General features: G+C 37.9%; 2 protein-coding genes and 2 long non-coding RNA genes across 4 annotated transcripts in view; 1 reads left to right on the top strand and 3 right to left on the bottom strand.

Annotated features, from left to right (window-relative positions):
* LOC126008810 (protein CutA homolog) overlaps window positions 1-27,702 on the top strand; it is a 484,819-nt gene that overhangs the window by 305,181 nt on the left and 151,936 nt on the right. The window lies entirely within an intron of this gene.
* LOC126009380 (complement C5-like) overlaps window positions 1-27,702 on the bottom strand; it is a 131,102-nt gene that overhangs the window by 52,952 nt on the left and 50,448 nt on the right. The gene's annotated exons all lie outside the window — the stretch shown is intronic.
* The window catches only part of LOC126008822 (uncharacterized), a 60,684-nt gene continuing 39,211 nt past the window's right edge, over window positions 6,230-27,702 (bottom strand). The window contains exons 2-3 of the long non-coding RNA XR_007495862.1: window positions 7,229-7,302; window positions 6,230-6,482 (exon numbers count right to left, since the gene is read on the bottom strand). This is a non-coding gene — a long non-coding RNA (uncharacterized LOC126008822). The remainder of the gene's footprint in view (window positions 6,483-7,228; window positions 7,303-27,702) is intronic.
* LOC126008827 (uncharacterized) lies at window positions 10,777-14,295 on the bottom strand. The gene is made up of 3 exons (XR_007495867.1): window positions 14,278-14,295; window positions 11,763-11,892; window positions 10,777-10,801 (listed from the first exon to the last, which is right to left on the bottom strand). It is a non-coding gene; the product is annotated as an uncharacterized LOC126008827 (long non-coding RNA).

Here is a 27,702-nt window from a genome sequence, read left to right as displayed (position 1 = left end):
TGGGTATTGGACCCTGGGTTGGAAATTTCTTTCATTCAGTCATTTAAATATGTCACTCCACTGTCTTCTTGCTTGAATTACTTCAAATGGGAGATCTGGTTTGATTCTTATGTCCTTTCCTTTGTACTTGTGGTTTTTTTCCTCCCTTATTGCTTTAGGGAGTTCATCTTTCTCTTTGTTTTTGCCATTTGGATTATTATATGTCTTGGTGTTGGTTTATTAGGGTTTATTTTATTAGGGAATCTCTTGACTTCCTGGATTTGCCCTGAAGTTTCTTTCCAGAGGGTGAGGAAGTTCTCTGTTATTATCTCCCTGACTATCTGTTCTTCCCCTTTCCCTATTTCCTCCCCTTCTGGTATACCCATAATTCTTAGATTGTTTCTTTTGTCCTTGTTCATTAGATATTGCATTTTTCTTCCAGTGCTTTGCCTTTTATTTCTTTGTTGGTTTCTTGATCATTTTTTGTTTGCAGTTTTCCTTCGAGTTCTTCAATGTGCTTCTCCAACTCTGTGTTTCTGCTTGTAAGGATTGTTACTTTGTCTTTTAATTCCTTCACTTCTTTTTGTATGGAATCTCTCATGTTCTTTAACATCTCTTCTTTAATTTGGCTGATTCGTTCATCCATGGATTTCTTATACTCGGTAGCTAGGGTTTCTTTCATTTCTTTTATTAATTCTTGCATTTCCTTCCTCATGGCCGCTTTTAGGTCTTCTTTCCATGGATCTGTGCATTTTGGTGGACTTGGAAACTTTCTAGGGTTTGTCACAGTATCTCCAGCTATTAGGGTTCTCCTTGATTTATGCATATTTCTTTGTATTTAATGTTGTGCTTTGGAGTGCTGTGCCTTCTAATTTCGGCCTGCTTTGGTCCCCTGTGGCGTGGAGATGGGTCCCCTTCCTGAAGGTGGTTCTAGAGGGGGCTTTTGGGTGAGCTTGTTGAACCTAGCTCTTTCTCTTCCCCTTTGCTACCTAGAGGTCAGCCTTCCTGCAGTGGGTCTTATCACTTTTCTGCTCCTTATTTCTGTTAGAGGTGCAGTTCCGCTCCTGGCCAAAATGGTTGCTGGCGCTGTTGAGCCTAGCTCTCTATCCCCCCTCCACTCTCTGGGAGTCAATGGAGCTCCGTCCCCTCGAAGCCTTAGTTGAAGGAATTCCGTCAGCCACACACTGCCGGCTCTGCCCTCAGCCCTTGGGGAGTCCCAGGTCCGTTCCAGGGCTCAGGGGGGTGGACTGCTCTAGGTCACCCAAGGGTCCAGGTGGCTGGCCCAATCTCACCCTGTCTGTTGATGCTAGCCTGTCCCGGGGGCACAGAGTGGGTCAGGTGAAGAATTCTCCTCCCCCCTCCTAACTTTCACTCGGGCTTGGGGTCCCTGGGGCAGCTTGGTTGGATTGCTGACGCTGCTGCAGGGCTGGGCTCCCACGTGGGTGGAAGGGACTCACCCAGTTCGCTCTCCACTCGGGCTTGGGGTCCCTCTCTCTGGGATGGGCACCCACGTGGGTGAGGGGCACTCACCCAGTCCATTCTCCGCTGGGGCTTGGGCCACCTTGTAAATTCTTTTTAACCCTTCACACTCTCAACCCCAATATGTTATTTCACCCACAGTTCACCCTTTTTATTCTAAATTTTTAATGCCTCAAGAAGCATAACATTTCCCCCACTCCAACCAGCTGCCAACCAGCTTCCACAGAGAAAAGACAGATTCTCACCTTGAGAAGAAACTGAAACTGTTGCTAATTTTTCTCAGTAGCCTTCTTTTCTCCAGTCCCTACACTGTAGACTGTTTCTCATTACCAGATTTAGTTTCTGAGAAGCCTCTGGCTTGAGGACATATCTTGATATGTGACTGATAGGAGCTATATTTTAGATTCCACAAGACCAAATAACAGGCTAGCTATGTACCAAATTTTACCTCCCCCCAAGACTATTTAAAAAAACTAAAGAGGACATATCTATCTTCTTTGAATATATATCTTTCGATGTATTTTCTTAATAGGTAAAACCCTTATAGTCTATCTTCTTATGTCGTGGCAATTTCCTCCATTTTTTGATATCTGTTTAGGAGGGAACTCTAGTAGATAAGTTTCTTAGTGTTTTTAGTTTGTTAGAACCAAGTTATAGGGATTGTTTAGCTATTTTCTTTGCCCTCATATGCACCAATAACCTTGTGGTATTGTTCCTTTTGTGCATAGGCACATTAAAATGGGGGAATCTTATGTGTCCAAACAGTTCTTATCTAATAGAGATAGGATCACATAAATTTTATATTGAAGTAGGGCCTTACACCCTGAACACTATTCATAGTGACGTGGCTTAGACTTTAGAAGGTCAAACATTGATCATTCGCACCTGAACCTTGGTAGAAGGTTCAGGAAATAATCACGGTTTTCTACACTAACACTAGGAATCAGAATTCTACCAGGGAAGGCCCTACTGCTGCCCTGGCATCGAATTACTCCAGAGTGGGTTCTTTTTTTTAATTTTAATTATGACAACAAAGATGCAAAGAAAGAGGACAGGGTAAAGTTACAGTGGAAGCTCAATCACCCATAAACAAAATTCACGGTATTCCCATCGATGATATCCCAGCCTTGAACTTTCAGCCAAAGAACATTGAGAAAAACAAAACTAAACCCATGTACAATACAATTACTTTGTCCCTCAAATCCCCAGTTGTAGTACATACTATTTCTTAGCAGCACACAATATAATCTAAATACATTAGACTTATGTAACTCCTTAAACATTGAGGGGAAAGTACATTTCTCTAGTTCCATGCACATGCTTACTAGTTTAAGTTAACCTCAAAAATTTTAGTGGGTTGTTTTTCTTAAGGATTGGCGTCAAGGGAACTTAGTAAAAAACGGTATTAAAGTGGCATTTGTTTGCATAGGCCCACCAAAACATAAGGGACATGGAAAGACAAATTATGGTCTAAATACAAGGAGACCCTACCCCTGAAGTTTCCTGGCACAGGACTGACTCTAGGCTCCAGGCAAACTAGTTTGTCCAATCCAAGTCATCGTCTGTAGTGGCAATACACCTCCATTCCTCACATAGTCTCTGTTGTTGGTATCATGCTTCTGTATTAAAGATCCTGGAGTCTGCATATCCCATATTGCAGTCAGGATGGTGCAGAGCATGCTCTCGTTTCACCTCACACTTAAGGGGCACTAGAGAGAACCATGTCCTGTAGAGCAGGTCATTGTTGTTGTCAAGTCTTCTCAGTGTAAACGGAAGTCTCTCTTTAGGGGGTCGATGTCAGACCCTTGGTAGTGTCTTTCCTGGTAGAGGACTGCTTCCAGCTGTTGCTATAAAAGACCTTGGATGTTTCGTAGATAGCTTGCCTGGTTCCGGCGTGAATGGAGGATGCCCATTCTCCTGAGGCCTGTGCCAGGTCATTATATCAATGTTCAGGGTGTAAGGTACATTGTACTGAGATTTATTAGATAAGGACTTATCTATATGTATGGTGTTTTCCCATTTTAATGTGTCTATGCAAACAAGGATCAATGCCATGAAGCGTTATTGGTGCATCTGGAGGCAATAGGAACAAGACCAGCAATTTCCATGACATAGTTCAATCATAGGCATCAAACTGAGGGACAGTTCCAACAACAATCCTTACTGAACAGCTTACAAAGAAAAGACAAGATGAAAAGTGGAGAGAAACATCATGGTAGAAAAATATATAGAAAGTTACATCAGTTAAAGAAAATACCCATAAAATATTCAAAAGATATATGTGTTCAATATGTGTTCAATTTGTGTCCTAAATAGTTCTGGGATTTGTTAGAACTACTGTATGTCTTAGGTCAGAGATTAAAACTATGTGTTACTAAAGTTAAGAAGGATAAATCTGGGGTACTGATGGTTGGGAGGAGCAAATGTAGTGCCCCCGCGTGGTTTGCAAAATGTAGACTGGTATGAAATTTTCAGTGACAGCCTGAGTATAGCTGAGCAGCTATCTGCCACCCACCAGATCAAACTCCACCCCCTAAGCCCCACCCTAGGCCAGTGTCCGGGCCTGGCCAGGGAGTAGGGAAAACCCAGGGTGCCCCGTCAACTCCTTCCAGGAACCCACCTGGAGATCTGGAGGAATGGGGGAGAGGGGGGTCGGGTGACCCAGGTCCGGGCCCCCCTGACCCTAGGCCGGACCAAATGGCCGCTGGCACATGGGGAGGCCTGCCAGCTGCCCATCCGTGCCGGCTGAAAATCCTGCTCCAGGAAGGGAGAGGGACCCTCCCAAGCCTGAAGGACAGGGATTTGAGCCCCACCCTAGGCCAGTGTCCCGGCCTGGCCTGGGAGTGGGGAGTTCTGATGCTAGAAAGAGATGGAAATGAGAGGGATTGTTTAAATAAGATCAAAGATGATTTAATTATCACTAGGGATGGAGAAAAATGAAAGAGCTCAATCAGATGGAGATATTTGCAGACACTTGACTTATAAAAAAGAGAGAAGGGACAGAATATTTAGAGAATGCTCTGTTGTGACTCCTGAATTAATGTAGTCATTATATGTTCATTGGATCCATGAATGTCATCAAGAACGAATGAGGACCTTGGGATGGAGCCAGAGAGTATGCTTGAGATTTTTCTTAATGCAGTTAATTTATTTATTCACGTTTCATTTTTGCCCAAACCCGAAGGCACTCAGGGGTTACTCCTGGCTACGCACTCAAAAATCACTCCTGGCTTGGGGACCATATGGAATGCCTGGGGATGGAAACACAGTCTATCCTAGGCTAGTATGGGCAAGGTAGATGACTTACCCCTTGCGCCTCCACTCCTTCCCCAAGAAGCTTGATATTTTTCTTGAGAATACTCTTTTAAACTGTTTTGACAATGTATTGAATTATGATCATTATTCGTAAGAGAATAAAAGAACAGAGACATACGAATTTTAGCGTAGAATCAGGCTCTATTATCTATAACATTTTGAAACCACTGTTCCTTAAGTGAGATAAATGTTTATTTCTTTTTTACAAGTCCAAGATTCGTAATGCAGTTACACATGTCATAGAGTAATGTACTATTATCCTTTGTTCTTGTATGTTACAATTTCTCTATCATCTTCATGTTATTTTGTAGTTAATGATGATTGTATCAAGGTTGTTTTTTCTTTTTCCGTTTGCAGCTGTAATAAACACAAAAGAGGACATGCATGACAACCATGAAGAGGCTTCTTTCTAGAGAGGTGCCTTATTTTTAATCCCTTCCCATCGAATAACACTTCCTGTTTCATTTGTTCATCTTAAATTTCTTCAGAGGACTTGGAACTTAGCTGAACCAAACTTCAAGAGATAGAAGTGAGATAATATCCTTATCTAAAGTTGACATTTTAAAAATAAGTGTGTGACTGATAAATACAGCTTTAGTTGGATATTTGTAATACAAAGCACTTTTTTCTTCTGTATTTAAGAAATATACTATGGAATTCAACTCAACTATATGAAATTTTGACTTTTGTTCAAACTTGATTAATTTAGAAGGTATCATGCTTAAGGAATATCAAGTGGAGGAAAATATCAGATTATCTCACATGTAACATAAGGTGGAAAAGAAATAAAGCAAGTAAATAGAAAGCATCAGATGATAAGAAACTCTTGGATGTTGACTGCAGAATAAAATTTACGAAGTAGTTAATTAAGGGATTCTTTTTTTTTTTTGGTAGGGTGAGACATGGCAGATTAGAAGTGACAGTGATGACTGAACTTAGGTATTTACTTGCTGGTGTAGATGTGGTAATTTTGTTTTTCAAAAGCGTAAGTACCAGGCCAGAGAGATAGTATGGAGGTAAAGCATTTGCCTTGCATGCAGAATGATGGTGTTTCGAATACTGGCATCTCATATGGTCTCCTTAGCCTGCCAGGAGTGATTTCTGAGTACACAGTCAGGCGTAACCATTGAGTGCTACTGGGTGTGACCCCACAAGAAAGAAAAGAAAAGAAAAAGCATAAGTACCACCACTACTGTAGCCTTGTTACTTCCAGTACATTAATAAAAAAGTCTATAATCTTTCTACTTATTCAGCAGTTATGCCACATTTCTCCAAGCTCACCTTTTGTACCAATTTCTTTTGTATTTTTAAGGAACTATCTAAGAAATATTTCTCTCATGTTTTTTTAACAAAAGCATGGGGTTTGTTTTCATCCAAACCTCCATTCAACTTCCTTGTTTGGTATACTGGCTGCTGTATTGTGAAAGAATCTCTCACTGCTCTTCCCCTGCTCCATTCCAAGTCTTTTGGACACCAGCTACTCAGTTTCCTCAGCCTTGAAGTGAATTGTGTGCACTAATTTTGGGTCAGATTTCTCAGGGACTGAATCTAGTGCCACATGTCATCTGATTTGGGTTCTTTGGTGCCATCCACTTACTGCCGTCGGCACGGGAGTCTGGGTCTTGGAAATGTCTCTGTGACATTGTTCTTTATGACCAGAAAGTGATCTTCAGACACCACCAGTAGCAGCTCATCAGTGACACACAGACCTACAAGAGATGCCAGTGCACGAGGTGAATTGGGGCCCTGGAGTCCATTTGACTCTCGGACAGCTCAGCTGGACTGCAAGGAAAAGAAAAATCTTCGAACACGTGTCCTTTCCCCTCCCCTTCTCTCTCTTCCTTCACAGGAATCCCTCTGAAATCGAAGGAGTGGGTTTTATCTGATTTTGTAAAATTGAAAGTCAAAATAATTGCTCATATAATTATGGCCTGGGAAAGTATCATGGGGACAGAGAGATAGTTCAGCAGCTAAAGCAATTTCTTGTCTGTGGCAGACCTAGTTCAATCCATACCACCATATATGTTTCTTTTAGGACCTCCATGAGTGACCCTGAGCACAGAGCCAGAATAATGTCTTGAGCCATATATGGTGTGGCCCAACATTTAAAAAATATTATATTAACGGAATTTTTTCAAGACATAAATATTTCTTTTTTATTTAGTTAGTTTTTGGCCACATCTGGTGATGCTCAGGTGTTACTCCTGGATATACACTCAGAAATTGCTCCTGGCTTGGGAGACTTATGGACTGCGTGGGGATAGAAACCTGGTCCATCGTAGGCTAGCATGCACAGACAGACACCTTACGACCTGCACCACTGCTCTAGCCCCAAATATTTCTTTTTAAATACTGGGATATAATGAGTCTTATATACTTTTTGGTCAATGAATAATACCAATGTTTTTTTTTTAAGAAACAATTCCCTAATTTGGTAAATCTATAAGTTGCTTACCTTTATCTGAAATGCTAATACCTTGAATTTCCCATGTAGTTAAAAAAGCAGGGAACGTCAAATCCACCTGATACCTAAAACAAAAACATTTCAAAGCTTAAACCTAATTATGTAAAACGAACTAAACAGTAACTCCGATGAAGTAGAATATCTGTGTTTTCCCCATGGGCTCCTGAGACAAAGAACATGCAAACAAATTTAAATCCATGTTCACAGAGTTGAGTTTAAGGACCAACTAAAGCACAACAGAGTCTCTGTGATTGAATATAAAATTCTCTAAATGCATTACTTTAAATCATAATAAACTACTAGTTACCTAGCGGAAGAATATTTTAGTATAGAAAGATATTCATGCTTTACCATAAATTGAGTGTGTCCCATTGCAAAATTAGAAAGGAAGCCAAAATCCCATGGAGCTGATATTTGGAAAAGGGATATGTCAGAGACTACTACACATGTGGATGGATGAATGTAGGTTGCAAGGGACTACAAGATAGCTTTATTTGTTGAAACATATAGTAATTATTAATTTTTCAGCTAATTTTTATATTCATAAATATAATAAATCCACTAACCAAATTATTCTATTTCAAATGCCAGTGCTATCCTTAATTAGAAAGGAACTCTTAGGGGTGTAGAGGAACACTGACTATCATTTTAATATGTCTTATATCTTCTAAGGTAAATAAAAATAAAGTTTTACAATACCTTATGGGAACATGATACTCTTTCCATAACCAGTTTTCTGAAAGTCTGTAGTGTTCCAAATGTGGAGGTCCTTATATAAATTAGAAATATAAAAATACAAAGTGAATATAAAACATATTATAGAGTACTGTGTTCTGGCTAACTTTAAATTAAAATTTTAAGACATCTAGTTACACATTTAAGTTATGTTATAGCAAAATTAAAAAATAAAATTCTTAATTTTATATCTAAAATATAATCTATATTCAAGCAAGATTCAGAATGTTAACATATGTATAAAACAAAATATGTAAAATGTAGTTTTATGAATAGATAGAAATTTTTATTTTGGTAATATTTTTTGAATACTAACATTGTAAGTAATGGAATTAACTTGTAAAGTGGGTGAGAATAGGCCAGATATTTTAACTCTATTTTTAACTATGTTCTATACAGAATTTATTTTATACAAAAACTGTCACACATTTTTGATAAGGAGTAACAAGAAATGAAATAAAACTGTAAGTTAGATATAAGATATAAATACAAATAAATAGTCTCAAGATACCCAATTTAGTTGCCTGAAGTGATTCCCCCAAAGTGTCCAGAAGACAATACAACGACAGACCACTGAAGGCTGGAGCAGGTAGGGCACTGGCTTTCTATGCGGCCAACTTAGGTTCACCTCTAGATATTCAATATGATCCTCAGCCCACCAGGAGTGATCTCTTATTTATTTGGATTTCAGGCCACACCTGGCAGTGCTCATGTTTTACTCCTGGTTTTGTGCTCAGAGATCATCACGGTAGACACCACGATTGAATACAGGTTGACTATACACAGCAAACACTCTACCATTGTAGTATTGTTCTAGTCCCAGGAGGGCTCTCTGAGCACAGAGCCAGGATAATCTCCAAGTATACCAGGTGTGGCTCAAAAGCCAAGAAGATAAAGAATCAATTAAATCTTGAGCTTTTTTTTTTTTAAGGAAAAATGTGATTGACAAGTCCTTAGCTAGACCAATAAAGAAGAATATAGGATAAAATAGCCCTCTAAAAATAGAATTAGAAATGAAAGGGGATATCATAGATTACAGAATGGAGAAATACAAAGGATCGTACGACTACTAAAAGTCACAACAGTAAGGTATGGAACTTAGGAGAAACAGATCTAAGAGACAACTTCTCAAGTTGGATTAGAAAGAAAAGAAACCTGAACATAATCTACCTAGTAAGTTAATGGTAATACTGGGAGTTAGTGCTGTACAAACTGGTGTACTGTCTACCATCTATTGCCACTAACTACTTTGAATTTTGGAGCAGAATTGCAAGAGTTTATGTTCCATCTTTTCTGTCTTCAACCAACTTTGATAGAACTTCATTCTATTCAGCCAGACTTACTAGCAACATCTTTCTGCCTCGAAATTTTGTACACATACCAAATCCTCCTGCTGCTGGTCTGGATTGGAAGCTGCTATTCGACATCAGATCCTTTACTAAGTTACAGCAAGTATTAAAAGCTCTATAGCAATTGGGGCCAAGTGTAATTCGGGCAGCTCTTTCCAGGCAACTCTCTTCTGTTTGAAAGGCTCCATCTGAGCAGCATTTCTGTATTTTCTCGTGTTTGAATGTGGATGCTGAGAGGAAAATACAATTAGTTTCAGTCAAGTGCAGATTCAAAGGCTGAGACTTGAGTTAGAGATTGGGTCCAGCTTCCCTCTTGTACCTTCCCCACACTCCTTAAAATCCCCCCTGTCACATTTCTTTTTGTGTGAATGATGACCAACCCAGCTGAAATAGCTTCTTGGGGAAATTTCTTTCTTAGAAGGTAATTGTTCTATTTCACAGAGCTTAAATTTCTAGAAAATTCTTCCTGATTTCTGAACCCAAATATAATTCAAATTACTAGTATCCCTGGAGCAAATTTATTTGTGCAGGAAAGTCCTATTCTCAACTGCTGGATCTTGGAAGACAGTCATAATGACTGCCCAAGTCTTACTCTTTCTCTAGTATACATCATAATTAAACATTGTTTATTTGAAGTTTTTTGTGGGGGATAAGACGGGTTTCAAAAGCTCCAGACATTCCTCCTCCGTGCACTCTCTGAGCAGATGCAGCACTGCATCGGCCAGTCCTTAGCTTGAGTGGTTCTACAGAGAGCAAGTGGATTCACTGAGGTTGCCTGTTCTGATTCAGGCTTAGAGCCTGGAAAGTAGAATGAAGGGGAAGGACTCTCTTTCCTGGATCAGAAACTCTAACATTGGTGGCTGCCCAGTGCTTTTGATTCTTCAAACTTGACAGGATGGGGCAATTTTTCAAGACTCACTTTACTATTACAGATTGATAAGAATTCTTTAGCTTGTTTCTTTGTTTGGGCCACACCTGGTAGTGCTCAGGGATGACTCCTGGCTCTGAATGCAGGAATTTCTCCTGGTGGCTCCGGAGGAACCTAGAGGTTGCAGATCAAACGTGGGCTGGCTGCATGCAAAGCAATATTATTGCTCTGATCCCTAATTGTTTTGAATTCTGTCAAAGTCAGAGTGGACCTTTGGGAAAAGAACCCTATAGAAAAAAAACATTCTTTCTGTTATATTTATTGTGTTCCTTATGAGCTAAGTTCCTCCTGAGCAAGTGCTTAACTTACATCAAGCCTTTGTAAGTAAGTGTGGGTTTATTTACCTTGGGTGACTAAGTCCATGAAGAGCCAAAACACAGAACCCCAAATCTTTTCCACCCTTTTTACAGCAATGAGCTAAGAGAGAAAATGTCACATATGTAGGTTTAGACATCATAATTTAGGAAAAGAAAATGAAAGTTGGTGTACCTTCTTTTTTAATTTTCACTTCCAAGTGTCTTTTTGGTCTGGGAGTTTTTCTGAAAGATCCATCTATTAAAGAAAGGTAATGACCTAAATAAGCACTTGAAAAGGTCACAGATTTGGAGCAGAGGAGAATTGTCATTGGGTCAGTGGCAATGCTCACCACACAGTCCCCGAGTTAGATTCCCAGCAGTACCTGACGCTTCTGACCACTTCCTGGTGGACCTCGGAGGTCTCCAAGCAACTTAGTTTATTTAGATCTGTGTCAAGCAGGACAAGCACATGTGACAGCTTGGAACTATCTTACTTATCCCTGTGTATTAGTTTTTATTTATGAGAAGTCAAAAATAAGTATAAAATATGTCCTATGCTGACCCTAGTTGACTTAAGTTTCGATCATTTGCCTCTGTGTTGTCATGAACAATATGAGGTAAATTTGTTTGTGCCTACATGGATGCAGGCTGTGGTGGTGGTGGAAATTGGGATAAAAGTCCCTGGTAAAGGGAAGGTCACACTGGTGGTGAGATTGGTGTCTGAACATTTAATAATCGAAATGACTGTATTATGAACACGTGCTAAGTGACATGCTATAAGTTTAGAATGCCCCAGTAAAGTAACAATTCAGTGAAAAAATATTTTGCACAAACATGTATGTGGAGATATAAATGAGTGTATTGTCAGAAAAATCCGGGTATTCCCTTAAATATTAGGTTAAAGATTCAGATATAGTTTGGGGGGTCAGAAATATATTTTGCACACACAGAGCCCCAAGTTCAAATATGATCCGAAGCAGTGAATATCCTGCCATATCACAGGAGGCCCCGAAGCACTGCCTGATGTGGCACTACTAATCTCACGTACTGCCAGGTCCCAGCATGTGGTCTCCAGCATCACCAGAGTCTATCATCGAACCATCCTGACCATTGACTTGGACAAGTATTGCTGCGAGTGTCCTGGGCCCTCTTCTCATTGTTTGGGAACTTCCCTCCATGCAAAAACCCCTCAGGTTCCTAAAAGCTTAGAGAGTTACCGTCTTGTGGGGAGTTCTCTGCAGGCACATTGGTCAGGACAGTGAGTCCCGTGGAGGAGAGCCCTTCGGCATTATTCCTGCTACCGCCTGTTCCGCAGTCCTGGTCATGTTTCTGAGCAGACTGGAGGATCTGTTAAGAGAAGAAATCACGTCCCACCCATCTGCCCAAGAACCAACACTCATGACCATTATGGGGAATACCTAGATTGGGTAAATCTATAAAATGATACTCTCCAATAAATGATTCCCTAATTTTTCAATTATTTCCTTAGTTTTCTCATTAATGAAGAGACTTTACTCTCCAAATAAATGTGAGTCTTCAAAGCCACTGCACCCATTCCTGGGATGTATCCTGTTGAATAAATACTTTTTACTATAATCTGTACTGTCTTGTCCTTCATTTTTTTGACAAAGACAACAAAACACTAGTGCAACAAGGATATGGCCCTGGGGACACTGTCACACTCTCAGAGATATCCCTTTCTATGAAGAAGTTCCAGGGTTGATCACCAGCATGTCGTGTCTCCACTACCACTGGGAATGAAAACAAGAACCACCAAACTATATCCTAATATCTGCCAGGTGAGGCAAAAAGCCATTCCCATATTTTTTTCTTTTTGAGCCACATTCAGGAATTACTCCTGGCTATGCGATCAGAAATCGGTCCTGGCTTGAGGGGTCCATATGGGATGCCAGGGATTGAACTCAGCTCTGTTTTGGGTCAGCTGCATGCAAGACAAATACCCTACACCTATTTCTGCTCTACCCTCTGGCCCTGCTTTTAAAATAAATTGAATTTTTTTGCCATTCCATTTTTAAAGGAAAAAAAATAAATTGATTTCTCTTATTTCTCCCATTTCCTTTTGTGTATTCTTTTGCTTTGGGGCCACATCCAAAGCAGGGGTTACTCCTGGCTCTGTGCTCAGAAATCCCTCCTGAGAGGCTCAGGGGAACCATATGCAATGCCCTGGATCACAATGGGTCAGCTGCATGCAAGACAAATTCCCTCTGGGCTGTATTATTGTTAAGGCACCCCTATTTCTTCCTCCTTTCCGGCGGTGATCTCTTACTTCCTACATGAGCCCTCTATTTAATTTCTACCCAGAAGAGAAGAAAAAGGGGTATATGTTCAATGAGTATTTTTAATAAAAATATTGATTCTTTATCAAAGTTAGTGACCATGATTGAGTGAAATTTTGAGTTGTCAGTAGGAGGAGTTCCATGTGTGGAAAGGCAGGAAGGGAAAATTGGAAAATGACCAGTTCAGCTACATTCAGAGACATGCAAATTGCCTACCAGTCTCTTTTTTCTGCTGCGCTTTATCTCTGTCATGTAGATTTAATATGCTTAAGCTATGAGAACCTCAGAGTTTACAGTAATGCACCTCCTTTAACATAAGGAAAATTTATTTTAATACACAAATGTAAGAAGTACTTTGTCGCAGATCAATAAGATTAGAGTTTATTCTTATAAAAGCTTAAAAAAGTCTTAAAGACTAGGATAATATCACAAATAACTTGAAGGTAGATGGCTTGAAAAGAGTTACTTTGAGGTGTTTCTGAGCATCAACAAATTACATTTTGTAAGTTCCCTGAGTAAACAAGATTTTATCATTTCTGTTGTTTCCACCAATGAAGTACATAAGTACAAAACAATAAGTTGTAGTATAAATTGATTGGATATATAATCTTGACAGAGTTAGATAGACAGACCAAATGACATCTATACATATAGATAAGATAGATATATACATAACAAAAAGAGAACACAACTGAACAATTTCACTTAGTTATGTCATTGCTGTGAATCAACTAAGTTATCAATATTTCTGCTATAGTTTTCTTCATTAGCAGAACGCCTCTTGCATTCAAAACATTTAAAATGTTTGAAACAATTTAAAATTATTTTAAACATTGAAATTCTAGTCCAGGTATGTTGTGAACTTTTTTTTTTTTTTGTCACACCCAGGAGTGTTCAGGGGTTACTTCTGGATCTGTGCTCGGAAGTCACTCCTGGCCAGTTCTGGGGACCATATAAGATGCCGGCATTCGAAGTGAGGTCAGTCCTTTGTTGGCCATGTGCAAGGCAAAGGCCTTGCCACTGTGCTATCACTCTGGTTCCTATTGTGAACTTTGAATAATATTATAGGTGTTTGATTAGGGAGAGTGTCAACGGCCTGGATTGTCTGTTTGCATGCAAGAAATCGTGGTCCATTCCCACTCTGGGTGGTTCACTAAGCACCACTGGGTGGTTCACTTGGAGCAACACTAAACTACTAAGCTGGAAGAGATTCTGAGCATTACATGGTGCTCAGGATCACAAAAACACAAGTGTATAGATGTAAAAGTGTTAGATCAAATTCATCAAGCACTGGCTGCTGTCATTACTACCCTTCAATATTGTTTAGAAGACAAACATTAGTGTAACTGCAACTTTCCTTTTACTTTTCACCCAACCATGGTAGTCACTTGGCACCAAATCCTGCCAAGTACCAGAAACCAGTCACTTGACTTACTCTTTTCATGGAATTTTTTCTCATATCTAGAAAGTGACTTAATTTAGAGTTCACTGAGGATAAAGCCACCCATGCTTCGAACCGACTTTCCAAAGTCAGAGAAATAGTATCGCTGCGAGAGTGTGAATCTCTGCGTGGAGACAGATGAATCTAAAAGGAGTTGAGAGAGAAAGAACCTTAGATGCAAATGGAATTGTCACATGGCAATTGAGACAATGTCAAATAAACAAAAGAAGTTCAGGCTACAAGAGTATTTGTAGCTTACTTGGAGGGGGTTGCCACAATTTTCTTCGACCTTTAGGCAGACAGAGTCAGACACCAATTCTGTCCTCTGATCTTCTCTGACAAAGAAGTAGACAAGGAGGCAGGCTGCAGGAGCCATGTGCTGAGTCCCAAGAAGGTCCAGCGGTTGGGATGGGGAACCTGGGAGTTTCTTTATTGTACCAAAGTGTCTGATTTTTCCTCTAGATGAAATCTAAAAAAACACACAGCATCAAAGAAGCATTAGAGTGGGTTTTAAAACTGAGTTGATAAAAAGAGGTAGAGAATTAGTCTGCTACTTTGCATTTGGCATACATAAACCAACATATTCATTATGTTTGATTATGGTTTTTATTGAATTAATTTATTATTATTTAAGCACCATGATTACAAACATAAATATAGTTGGGTTTGAGTCACAAACAGAACACCCCCTTTACCAGAGCAGCATTCCAATCCCCTATGCCCCCCTCCCTCCTTCCTATCCCCTGCCTATCCCCTAGCATTCTACTACAGTTATTATAAATTTTTTTAAAGTGCAGTAAGCTGTTTTTTTCTTAAAGGATAAATGTTAAAGACAAGTACAGTAGTAAAGATGTGAAAGTGGCAAGCGCCTTTGTTGGCATAGGCCCAGAAAATATGGGGCAAAAGAAAAAAATCCTTAGCATGATTACAAGAAGGCCTCACCCCAGAAGTTTATTGGCATAAGATTAACTCTGGGCTCCAGGCATACCAGTCTATCCAACCCCTGAGTCATTGTCTAGGGTCCGAGTGAAACTTTATTGTACTTTGGCTGTTGTTGGTGTCGGGTTCCTGTATTTAAAGAATCTGGATTCTGTGCATTTCCTTCATAGAAGTCAGGCTGACGTGGAGCATCTTGTACTTTCACCTCACTATTAGATGTGGAGAGACCTGCCCTGCAAGCAGGTTGTTGTTCAGTCTTCTGGGTGTTGAGAGCACTCTTTGGAGTAAGTCAATGCCAGTGATTAAGGTTTTATGAAGCTCATTGTGCAGGCACATAAATTGAGAGACACAGACAGCAACTGTTCATTAAAGTAAAAGTATCCTCTTTCAATAGCAATCCTCATATTGCCATTTTAGTAACTGGCTTACATGTTATCCATCATTAAAGTAAGGCATTCAGAATTATTTGCCTTCAAAGATTGTTCCTGAATATGAGAATTAAACCATGAGCATGCTTCATGCTCTTGGCTTTGCTAGTGTGTACTTAAATAAAGAAAAATAATTTTGATCTTTCCTTCTTTTTATAGTATTGGGATCCTAGAGCTATACACATTTGCTTGTGGTGTTTTCTGATGATATCTATGTCTTAGTGTTTGTTGTCACTAGATTGTGCTGCACCAGACATCATACATATTTGTTGGTGTCAGGGATCCAAAACAATAGTACTACCAGGATCACCATCCATATTTGGGGAGCCTCAAAGCCATGCCTGCAAGGCAGGCACTCAAACACTGAGCCATTTCTTGGACCCTCTAGTTGTGTCTCAGTCATGAACCATGCCAGGAGTCAATGTCTCCATTCTTGAGTACATGATCTAATGTTTTCCTTTTTACATAAGGCAAAGTTAAGGGCTATTGACAAGTCTTTGCCATATAATTTCTTCCATTTCTCTTCATTTTCCATGACTAGTCTGAATATGAATAAAGGCTGTCAACAAACCCTTGTCATCATGCAAAATGATCATTGTAGAAGTTGAAAGACCTAAAGCAAAATTTCAACCCTACCCTACCCTAAATAGTAATGACCTGATGGATACTGACCTCTCCACTTTGTCCCATGCTGCTACTGAATTCCAAGAGGTGCTGTGATACTCTTTCTGAAGGTGAAGAGGGGCATGTTCTTTTTCTGACTGAAACCATCTATGATCCTGGTTGCAATCATGGTGCTTAAATAAAGATTATTTTTCTTAAAAAAGATTGTGAAGTCTGTGCGAATTAGTGGGTCTATTTGTTCAGTGAGTATCATGTTTAGAGCTGCTTTGTCTCAGTGAGGAATTTATTCAAAGATCATTTTCACAAATTAAAGATTGTGGCCTTTAGATGCAAGTTAAATATGTTTGATCTTACCAGGTAATTGTAATGTGTAATCCTGTCTGCATAAGGACTTTTAGGAGTGATAGTTACGCTCAGATGTTCTCCCACCAGCAGTCTCTTGTCACTGTCAGGCCCGCTGAGAGAAAGGAAAATTTGGCTCTGACCTGCATAGGCCACTGCTCGAAAGTCTTTGCTGGCCTGATATTCCTCTGGAAGGTCTGGGTCATCCGTTCTGACCTAAGGAACATAGTGACAAAATGTCAGGCACTAACACTGCCCTTTCAAAATCAATGAGAACCGTGGCATGTGGGCGTTAGGAATCTACAATATGTTTATGACTTTAATTAGATTAAAGCTTTAGTTAGGTCTAATTATAAGTGGTTAACAGCTAGGAATGCATCCAAGCACTTTATATATTAGACTTCACAATAACGTATCAAAAAGCAAATTAGAAGTTTAATGCTTTAAAATCCTGTAAGATATATTATATATCAAGTGAAGATAAAAAAAAGGTGTAGATTACAATATTAAAATTAACTGTGAGTATCAAGTAGTTGTATATATTCTTTGGAGACAAATAAGAGCAGTGATCTGACACTAGGAATTGGTCTCGTTATATAACAAGCTAACTTATTCTCTCCTATTTTCCTTTTGTCACAGAAACTAGGAACTAGGGAAAGAGAAAATGTAGGAAGGAAATATTTTGTTGGTGTCAGGAACACAATCCAGGGCTTCATAAATGAGTGTTGAAAATTTATAGAAACATTAGTTGTAAGTAGCAATGCTAGCAAACAAATTTTGTGGGGGGAAGGAGAGAAAGAGAGGGAAGGGAAAACAAAAGATTTTTTGAAGGGTATAGAGTTATTGGGAATACTTATGACTATCTGTGCTAGAAATTGTTGACCTTAAACATTAGTTGAAGCCATATTTTATTTTTTGTAGCTGAATAATTGGAAATTATTTGCCACAGATATAGGTATAGTGAAGTCACTTTACCAGCAAGGAAAGATAAAAGAAATATGGTTCATGCTATCAGAAAAGAGAGAGATAATGACACTTGCCTTATTTGAAAAACAAAACAAAACATCTATAGACTGAGTCAGACCATATTTACTGGTTCGTATTGTGTATCAAAAGCATGCTGAAGCCAAAGAGACAGCACAGCCTGCCTGTGCTGGTCTTATTCAAGGCTGACCTATGTTTAATCATCTGCATTCTTTCCAGTTCTCTGAACCCTACTAAGGTTTACCCTTGAAGAGAGAAGCTGGAGTAAGCCCTGACTGAGCACAACTGCATGTAACCTAAATCAAATCAAATCAAATCAAATCAAATCAAATCAAAACAAAACAAAACACAAATCTTTGCTTGAGATTGAGAGATAATATAGTACTGGGAAATGCAAAATGCTTATTCTGTTCAAAAAGCATGCCAGTTGCATTATCTTTACTGTTCTCAAATTGAAGGACAAGATGGTAACTGGAAATTATGTACTCTATGCACATTTCTTTCTCTAAATTTCCAAATTTGAATAGCACTGTCATTAGCAAAACAAGCAAAAACTAGCCACTTAAACATAAAACTGATAGACTTATAGTAAGTTTAGTAGATATAATTATATTTCTTATAGTCACAAGTCAAAAATTTCCAAGAATTACCCATGTTTCTTGTACACTATCTTCTTCACAAAGCTAAGTGCTAAGAAATTCAACACATGAGACATTTGCTTACATGAAAATCCAGTATGGTGACATCAGGGGGAATGTTAATGGCGAATGAGGCTACTCCATCCGAATTTGTTTCACTTTTTCTTATATTCAGGTCTGTCTTTGTCATTTGCTCCACTGCTTTTGCTTTCAATGTCACAGCAATCCCTTTTACAACGTGGCCAACCACGTTCTTCACTTGCACCTGATGGGGCATATTCATTAAATGGATAATTTGCATTAATGTCTATAAGAAATGAGTAAACTTAATCCTTATTAAATGAGGTTTTAAATAAGAAAACCTTAAAATTCTTTCTCTTTTGTTCCCAAGCACATACTGAGGAAAAGAATTTAACTCAGTGGTCAAAGGCTTTTCACCTAGGGTTATATTTCAAGCATTGAGAAACATGATCATTTAAGGTATAATTGCTGAATTGCTGACTGAATACTTGCTGTGTGTTGGAATAAGTTTTTATCCACATTAGTTGAAGACTATATTTTTCCACACAGCCCTTATCATTTCCTTCTTCTATTCCTCATTTCCTTGAGCCAAGCACCCATTAAAGTAACTCTATTGCAGACCACACTAGAGCAAGGTATCTCAGAAACCTATGTCTTGCTTTGCTTACCATTTGGTCATCTTAGATTTTCTAGTCATCTCACCTTGATCGAAAACGAAATCCCAGGCTTGAAGACAAGAGGTGAGGCAAACAAATCCATTGAGTATGGAAAGAGGACGTATTTAACATTAGCGTCTTTGCTTTTATAAGTAATTCTCCCAGCTAGAAAAGCAAGCATCAGTCTGAGAAATTGGTAAATTCATTGTAACATCCATCTGCCTGGGTTTCTACTCTGTGTCTCTCTTTATTGGGACAAGAACAAGTCATTCATTCCTGACATTTAATATAAAGCTATAACCTATATCTGATGATTTCGATGGTCATCTTGGAAGAGTTTTACCTTTCCACAAACCTCCAGTGTGGTTGTCAGGAAGTTGCTAAGATATTCGTTCACCAGTTTCAGCTACATTTTCCTGATCAGAGAGCTTGCCAGATGATTTATCATATGGCGCTTCAAGTAATGCAAGGAGCCTCACCTTCTCCAGCCGCCCATAAAACTGTTGGGGGGAACACTCCCCCGTGATATTCATTTCAAAGTTGTCATTCTAATACTGGGTGGTGTGGCAGAAGGTATGAGTTAACTCTAATGATCTGTAAGAAACCACCCTAATAGCTAGGGCGCTTTCATTATTTTAATACTTAAACTCTAGTTTGTTTGTTGCAGGGTAAATTCCATGTATCATGATTGTCTGCTCTTACTGGTAACATGAAGTGCAAATCATTCATGGATGAGTTGGGTTGGGAACAGAGAGGATCAACATTACAAAACGATGTCTGATATGGGCACCCCATCAGCATGGAGCTGTATTTTGAAAGAGCAGCTACACTTACCCAACACGGAACCAGTATAAGTTAGCAAATGATATCTAAACTTTCAAATAAGAAAGAGATTTAAGATCACCATGGAGGAGCACTACTACCAGCCTGCAAAATGGAAGTATGCAACCCAGGTGAGCCCCAAGCTAAAATGTGTGGGCTGCAAATTGATGTGTGATTTCCAGTGAAGACCAGAACCAACTATGGGAACCAAGTCACTCCAACGAAAACAACAGACAAGGGAAAGTGGGAATAAATGCAAAGAAGAGCTCAAGGAATAAATGTTCTTATGATTTTAGAAACTTACGTTCCTTTACTTCCACAAAGATATTCAGGTACTTGTTATTTATTTCTTCTAGTGTTTTATTTAATAATTTTAATTCCTGGGAGGTATTAAAATGGACTTGTGCAAATCCATCAAGAAGCTGTTTTTCAAGAAGAGGACAAAAAGTTAGGGGTTGTATTACAGAATATCTCACATAGAAGGAACAATACATTATCCTTTCATGAATTTGAAAAAGCTCCATTTGATAATGAAATAGTAGAAATATCAAGAGATACAACAAAGCACAAATATAAATCTAGAAAGTACCCTACTTCTTAACATTTCAGTCATTCCTTTTAAGCCCCAACATTTAGGCTATCTTGTAAGATAAGAAGAAAAAACTTTTGGGTGGAACTAAAAATCTTTGAGGTAAAATCGTGAATCATTCTATTTAAAATTGGAGGCTTTGATTTGGGAAAATTATGTATCTGATGAAATTTATTGCAAAATACATTTTGCCTGAATCCATCTTACCTTTGTTATTTGTATCCCTGCAAGCATCATATCTTCTAAATTATCATCTAAATTTTCTCTTATTCCAAAGAAGACAAACATATCCACCTCGGTAATACTAATATCATAATGTCTGGTAAAATAATATAATTCTATTTTTAATAAACAATGACATTAAGGAGATCAAATAGAACCACAGAAATTTTGCTTTTTGCTCTGAAGAGTGTTCTTGTCTACTAACATTTCACTGATAGAGCTCAGTGGTGCTTAGCTAAGATAGATTTTTTTAAATTTCCTCTCTTTTAATTTTTTTTGAAAATTTAGTCACCGTGATTTAAAGATGTCAGTGAGAGCTTCAGACTAACAATATTTCAAGTATAATCCCAGCACCAGGTACATTTAAAAGTTTAACTGAAGGGTCCATGGCAGGGGTCTCAAAAACGGGGTCCGCAGCCGTTTGCGGCCCTCTGTACAACATTTTGTGGCCCGCAGTCGGCCTTCAAATATTGCACTATGACGATTATTTGCTTACCGAATAATTGCAATGAAAATCGCATTAGTAAGAAAGAATCGCATTAAACATTCGCAGTTCTGTTCAGGGTATGCAAATGTTTAATGCGATTTTTTGCAATTTTTTTCTTACTAATGTGAGTTTTATTGCGAATATTTGGTAAGTGTATAATCGCGAATACTTTGCGCCTAGCGCAGACCTCATTTCCGCTGCTCCTGCCCACTGTCCCTCTCCCCCCCATTTGTTTCTTTTGTGAAATCCCTGATGCGGCCCTGCCTCACCCTGACTTTGCCTCCTGCAGCCCCCAGGTAAATTGATTTTGAGTCCCCTGATCTAGAGCTAGAACCCAGCTGGTAGGGCTTTTGCCTTGCTATCAGTGTGCCCGAGTTCAATCCCAGCCATCCCATAGGGTCCCCAAATGCTCTCCTAGTGTAATTCCTGCTCTCAGAGCCAGGTGGAAGCCCTGGACACCATTTGGTATGGTTGAATAACCCCTCCCAAATTTCAATTGTAGTTTGTGTTCCGTGTTTTAGTAGTTTTTTCTTCAGAGGTACATCGATTTGAGTTCCACCTCTACTCCACACGTGTGTCCAAGGCCTTTGATTCCTGCTAATATCTTATTAGAGACATAATTTTATTCCATTTGATAAATGAAGAATTCGAGTCCTAGTGGGATGGAATGAACGTGTTCATCTTCCCATGATTTTTATCTTTACAGTAACATGGTTTAAAGATGAGCTTAAGAACTTATGTGACAATTAGGAGACATTGTGGTACTTTTTAAGAAGGGGAACAGCATATTTGCCTCACATAGATGTAAAGAAAGTTATTTTTAAGCTAGTCTCATTCATAACTTTTGAATCAAAGAAAAGTATGATTTCATCCTATTTAAATTGATCTAAAATTAAAGCAGTATGCCAGTGCTCTTACAAAAACTTTATAATGGCTTTTCATAATGGTTATAATCAATTAATCTATTAGCTATGTCACAAATAAAAATAACAAATGCTTTCACATAATTTTATGATTTGAGCAGTGCTAGACACTTAGTTAACAAGATATTTCATCTTTAGCTTTTAGTTTTGCTTTGAGATTATAAAAAGTTCAAGAATTTGCTTTACCATTCTCAGCAAATACACTTCACACACTTGAATCTAAACTTCCAACAATTATGGTCACCATTTTCAATCCTAGCCGTTTTATTTTTTTGAACATTGAACACCAACCATGCACTAGCATTCATCTATATTTTATGCTTCATATCTAATATGTTTGCATTTGGAAGTCAAGATGAACCAGAAAATCCTTTCTTACCCAGCTCTTATAGTAATCTTGAAGTCCTCAAAGTTTTTATAGCTGATATAGTCATCTTCTGGTTCAAGTAATATGTTCATTTGGGAAGACCATCCATCTAATTTTGAACAAAAATTTACACAGTTTAAAATGTAGCATGCTTCAAGAAAAAATATTTGAATGCAAGTGCATAGACCAACATCAATACCAAGGGCATCTTTCTCTCATGCTACCCAACTATTCATATGCTGGAGATGCCTCTTAATCTCCTATGAGGTTTCTGTTCCTCCTGTAATGCTGCAATGCTACTATTTAAGGTTGAATTTCTTGAAGCCAAGTTCTAATCTTTCTTTCTTTTTTTTTCTGCGACCCTGCTAATGTATTTTCTTAGTGACACATTGGAAGCTGGGTTAGATGGAAATGGCTCAGTTCCTCTAGGGTCTTTTAATGCCTGAGAGTGAGTATCAATAGTTACGGTAGTTTCAAGGGTCTGATTAGCCTTTGCTCTTTCTTATACAGGTCAGCCTTTTAACCATGAAACTTTATGCCAAGCTCATTCAATTTTCATTGTATTTCTATGCTAGAAAAATACCCAAGAAATTGCACCTGCTCCGTGTATTCACCCTTGAGTACTTTTTTTTAGATAAAATATTAGTTTCATTGTTTTCTGTCTAGTCAGAAGCAAATGTCATAAATATAATTCTAATAATTCAATTGGTGTAACTTTTTTGTCACAGTTCATTTTCTTTTTTGGTTGTCATCTATGATATTTTATTTAATAATCCATGCTATTTTATTTTATTTTGTAAAATAGTTGTCAAACTACCACTATCAGGTATTAATAGCATTTAACCTGAGAACAACAATCCATGTTCATGTATAAGAATTGTGCCGTTGTGGTTTCTTATAAATAATGCACTGGATTCAGAACTGAGTAGTTGCATCATGCTGATATATTGAGTTTTGTGTGTACCCTGTAATTATGTCATAATGTTTTCAGATAACTTACTGTAAAGAAAAAAAGATGCCTTTGATGTACTATACGAAGCATTAAATGTGTTTGAGTTTAGAAGGGAAATAATTCCTTATTAATACATATATATATATATGAAGATATTGAATAGTTAAAGTGGAATGTAGACAAGAAAACATTATTTTAAAAAGTTTGCTAATGCAAAAAAGGAGTTTGACAATTATTTTACAAAATAAAATAATCTTTCTTATCTTTGTAAACCTGTGCCATATATAAACGTTTCATAGACATTTGTTAAATTATAAAACATTTTTTTTCTTTAAATAGCTTCCATTGACTGAAATGGAGCATGAAACTTAAACTTTTATTTACTAACTCTAGACTCTAGTTATTATCTTTAGAACATGATTTAAAGAAAACTACTGACCAGGGTGAGTAAGGTTGGTGCTAAAGGTCCTAAAAGTCTCACTGTTGTGTCTGCTCCTCTCTGTGTCAGAGAAAATTGCCCTCTAATGGATTGGCAAAGAAATAAACAGAGCAAGTTCTTTGTGACTAGAACAGAGTCCAACTCAGATAGTTCATATGTTGAGCCAAATAATGAGTGTTACCGCTTCAGTGGCTATTCTTCTGTGTGCTTTATTTAATATGGTAAATGTTGACATTTGTACATGCCATTGATCTTCTTTCTAATTTAAATGACTCACCACCTCATCAACCCAATGTGCAGAAACTATGGTTTAAATGATTTATGTAAAATATAAATGCAATTATCTAATGAGTATGAATGCGAGGATGTAACAGTTATTAAGAGAACAGGAATTGAAATATTAGTTATCCTGTTAGCATATGCAAGTAGAACTAATTAGAATTTCTTATATTTGTCATATTTCAGGAACCTCACTGAATTTCGAGAGCTGATGGAGTCAAATGGTTACTGGCTTTTCAGATATACATGCTCACTCTCAAGTCTGTGTGGACAAAATAGTGATGAAGAGTTGATAAGTCTGCCCATTTCGTCCAGTCTGTTACTTCTTCACAGTATTTCTATGAGGGGACCAGACTTTTCGTCCAGTCTGTTACTTCTTCACAGTATTTCTATGAGGGGACGAGACTAAGGAACCCTAGGAGTTTCAGACAAACATGGAATCTTGTTAAGACACAATCTTATCCTATCCTCCCATAGAATTTTATCCACTGTAGAATTCAGTGATTGAACTGAGGTAAGCCAGACCAAAAATCTTGGTTATCATTTCCCATGATGCTTCTGTTGGCTTCCCTTTATTGGACCTCTTCTGTTCCTAACTAGTTTTGAGGTTATGAAAATTTTGTAAACCATTCTTAAAATTAGGCATTGGAAATATCATTTATTCACAGAAGTTACCATGGGGGTTCATCTGAAAATATGCTGTTCCAATTGTTGTGAAGTCTTCTTTGTATTTAGCTTTAATTGTCCATAAACCATAACTGTGAAGGAATATAAAATGTTTGGGTATATTTTGACTTATTTGATTTTTACCCCATTTTATTGTTTTCTTTTCTTCAAACAGAACCACATAACCTGTATTATCTAGTTCTGCCTCTCAATTTGAGGGGGAAATAATGGAGAGTACTAAGACCAAGCAGTTGTTTGATCACTAAGTAGTAAGCTAGACACTTAAGGGGACCACTTATACTAGCAGTCCGGGGGGTTAGGGTGGGGGATGAGGGATGGAAGATGGGAATGGGGGTTGGGGAGAACAACTTTGTTGATGGGAATTACCTTGATTCAATTTTAATATATACCTACAATATTACTGTGAAAGATAAGTAATACACTTTGGTCAAAATAAAAATTACTATTAAAATAAAATAAAATATATGATCTACTGGGAAACTTCCAGTTAGATTCATCAGAAAAAAAAGTTTTGGTATTAAGACCAGATGATATACAGTCTGTAAATTGTTTGCCTTGCACACTGCTGATATGATTTGATTGTTGGAAACTCATACAGTTTCTAGATATCCTCTAGGACTGATTTTGATTCACATCATTAAAGAATATATATTTAATTTACACACTTATTATATCTATTATTCAGTCAATGTTTTATATTTATCAATTAAAATCATACAATTGGACACAAATTCACAAAATTAGAAATCACATAAAAATCTTTTTATAAAATATAGAGACATCGAGGTAAAATTAGCCATAAAAAGTTAGAAACTGAGGGCTGGAGCAATAGCACAAAGGTAAGGCTTTTGCCTTGCACTTGGCTGATCTGAGAGGGACCCAGCTTTGATTCCTGGAATCCCATAGTCTCCCCTGACCCTGCCAGAAATGATTTCTGACCACAAAGACAAGGGTAACTCCCGACCACCACCAGGTGTGGCCCAAAACAAACAAACAAAAACCAAAGTTAGACACTAATAGTTGAAAAATGCATGTACCATGAAAGATGCCTTCCCAAAGAGGATATTAAAGAATAAACAAATATATACCCTATGATGAATAATATTGAAGACACAAACAATCAGAATCTATGAGTAAACTCCTATAAATGCAATAAAATTGGAGACAAAGATAAGTTCATAGCAAGACAGTCAGTCTTACATAGCAAGTCAGAAATGACTTCAGAGAAATTACAGAACCAAAAAGGTGAAAAGTAAATTGACAGCACTGAATTAAAAATAATTGTGGAAGAAAATAATAAAATCAGAGCAGATACCAGATACCAATGCTATGGAAACCAATAAATGAATACACAGGATACATGATAATAGAAGTTAACGTCTTCTATGAAAAAATAAAATTGAAATGTCCTTAGTCTCAGAAGCTAGCGAATCACAAAACAAATTAATTAGATCAGATATGAAAGGAACGAAATGACAACAGACATCTCAGAAGGACCATCAAAGCAGTTGCTCAATGTATGCCTTCCAACTAAAGAATCGAGAAGAAATACCTGAGTTCTCAGAGTTACACAATATCCGAATGTTGAATCAGAATAAAGTAGAAAAATTGACCATGCCAATAACAATAAAGGACATTGAAACTAATTCCAAAAATCCCCAAGAGCAAAAGTCCAGGTACAGATAGGTTCACTAGTGAGTTCTAACAAACCTTCAAATAAATCTTTCTTGCTCTCCCCATCAAGCTCTTCCCAAAGTAGGAATACTTCATAACACTGGATTTCTATGAAACCAACATTATTTTAATATCTAATTAGGTAAAGCTATCACCAAGTAATAAAACAATAAAATATATCCCCGATGAATTCAAGATCCTCAACAAAATCCTTTTGGGGGTAACACTTGGCTGTTTTCAGAGGGTACTTCTAACTCTGCATTCAGGATCACCCCTGAAATCTCAGTGGACTTTTCAAAAATGCCTGGAATTGAGTCTAATTCAGCTGAAAAGAAGTAAAGCACCCTGCAGGCTGTGTTATCCTTCCAGCCTTCCTCAACAATATATTTAATGGGTCATACAACACAGTTAAATACATTTTATTCCAGGGCTGTAAGAATGACTCAATCAATGATCTAGAGAAAACTTTTAAAATTCACCATCATTCATGACTCATTCAATAAAATAGTGATAGAAAAAATGTGCCTTTAGTTAACCATGACTATATGTCACAAACCCACACACAGCATTATATTCAAGAGCAACAACAACAAACCCCCAAGAAACTCCTTTGTTTGAGGTCAGTCATAAGGCAAACATGTCCACTTGCTCCACTATTATTTAGTACAGTCCTGGAATCCCTTTCTGTAGTAATCAGCCAGCAAAAATCCTCAAAGGATCTACTTTGGAGAAATTAAGCTCTCACAGAAACAATAACCAAAATAGAAAGCAAAAGGCTAAAAATGTGAATGACAAAATCTTGATGCAAATATATGTGTAATTAATAAAGCAAAAGAGAAGGAATAAATGAGACAAATGTATTTCAAAAAGAATCTCCAAATATCAAGTACCCAAGAGACAACTTAACAAACCTCTACTAGAAAAGATACTTATTGGGCCTCAGAAAACATAACCAATTTTTTTTTTTTGCTTGGGGCCACAACCTGTAGTTCTCAGGGCATTCTTGGTTGTCCTCAGGGTACCCAGTGGGATGCTGGGGATCAAACCCAGGTCAGCATGTGCATGCCAAATGCCCTATTCTCTGTGGTATTGCTCCGGTCTCCCAAAATAGAACCACACTTCCTTACAGAAGTTACTTTAAATCCGTTAAGCCATATGTCAATGGCTCTATCAGCATAGTCACAAAACCAAGCATCTCTATTGCTTTCAGCATAAACAATTTTAAAAACAAATACTTTAAAATACTTAGGAGAAGGTTGCATATGGAAATCATGAAAAGTGGTAATCCCAGGGAATATACTTTTTCCTACTATGGAAGTTTCAGTTCCTTCTGGATCCTACAAGTC

Source organism: Suncus etruscus, chromosome 5 (genome assembly GCF_024139225.1).
Source record: "Suncus etruscus isolate mSunEtr1 chromosome 5, mSunEtr1.pri.cur, whole genome shotgun sequence".
Taxonomy (NCBI): Eukaryota; Metazoa; Chordata; class Mammalia; order Eulipotyphla; family Soricidae; genus Suncus; species Suncus etruscus.
The sequence above is the reverse complement of the archived record's forward strand: the minus strand, read 5'-3'. Positions and strand labels throughout refer to the sequence as shown.